Source organism: Salvelinus sp. IW2-2015, unplaced genomic scaffold (assembly GCF_002910315.2).
Source record: "Salvelinus sp. IW2-2015 unplaced genomic scaffold, ASM291031v2 Un_scaffold2642, whole genome shotgun sequence".
NCBI lineage: Eukaryota > Metazoa > Chordata > Actinopteri > Salmoniformes > Salmonidae > Salvelinus > Salvelinus sp. IW2-2015.
In genome coordinates, this window is record NW_019943949.1 from 62,828 (window position 1) to 63,647 (window position 820).

General features: G+C 44.3%; 1 long non-coding RNA gene across 1 annotated transcript in view; it reads right to left on the minus strand.

The window, feature by feature from the left end:
* The window catches only part of LOC139025427 (uncharacterized), a 9,250-nt gene extending 8,898 nt beyond the window's left edge, over positions 1–352 (minus strand). Inside the window, exon 1 of the long non-coding RNA XR_011477007.1 lies at positions 262–352. This is a non-coding gene — a long non-coding RNA (uncharacterized lncRNA). The remainder of the gene's footprint in view (positions 1–261) is intronic.
* Positions 353–820: the final 468 nt, after the last annotated feature.

Genomic DNA, 820 nt, shown 5'->3' on the forward strand with positions numbered 1-820 from the left:
AACCCACATTAAACCATTCTCTCACTAGCAAGTGATAGCTGACTAAAAGGACCCACATTAAAACCATTTCGGTCTACTAGCAGTGATACCTGGAGTTAAAGCCCCACATTAAAACCCTCTTCTACTAGCAGTGATAGCTGGGACTAAAGCCCCACATTTTAAACCCTTCTCTACTAGCAGTGAATAGCTTGGACTAAAGAAAACCCCACATTAAACCTTCTCTACTAGCGTGATACCTGATTAAAGCCCCCACGCATTAACCCTCCACTAGCAGTGATAGCTGGACTAAAGCCCCACATTAAACCCTTCTCTACTAGCAGTGATAGCTGGACTAAAGGACCCACATTAAACCATTTCTCTACTGTAGCAGTGATACGGACTAAGCCCCACATTAAACCCGTCTCTACTAGCAGTGATAGCTGATTAAAAGCCCCACATTAACCCCTTCTCTACTTAGCAAGTTGATAGCTGGATTAAAGGCCCCACATAACCCCTTCTCTACTACAGTGGATAGCTGGATTAAAGTCCCACATTTAAACCCTTCTCTACCAGCCAGTGATAAGCTGGATTAACAGCCCCACATTAAACCCTTCTCTACTTAGCAGTGATAGTGGATTTAAAGTCCCACATTAAAACCCTTCTCTACGCAGTGATAAGCTGGATTAAGCCCCACATTTAAACCGTTCTTCTTTGGGTTTGAGATGTCAGTGGATAGAGTTGGTAGGTTGCCGTAGAGACGAGGTGTTACGCCGTTGTGTCTGGCTCATGGTAACTGCAGCTTCAGACAGGATGACAGGCAGAAATATTAAGGTGCCATGAT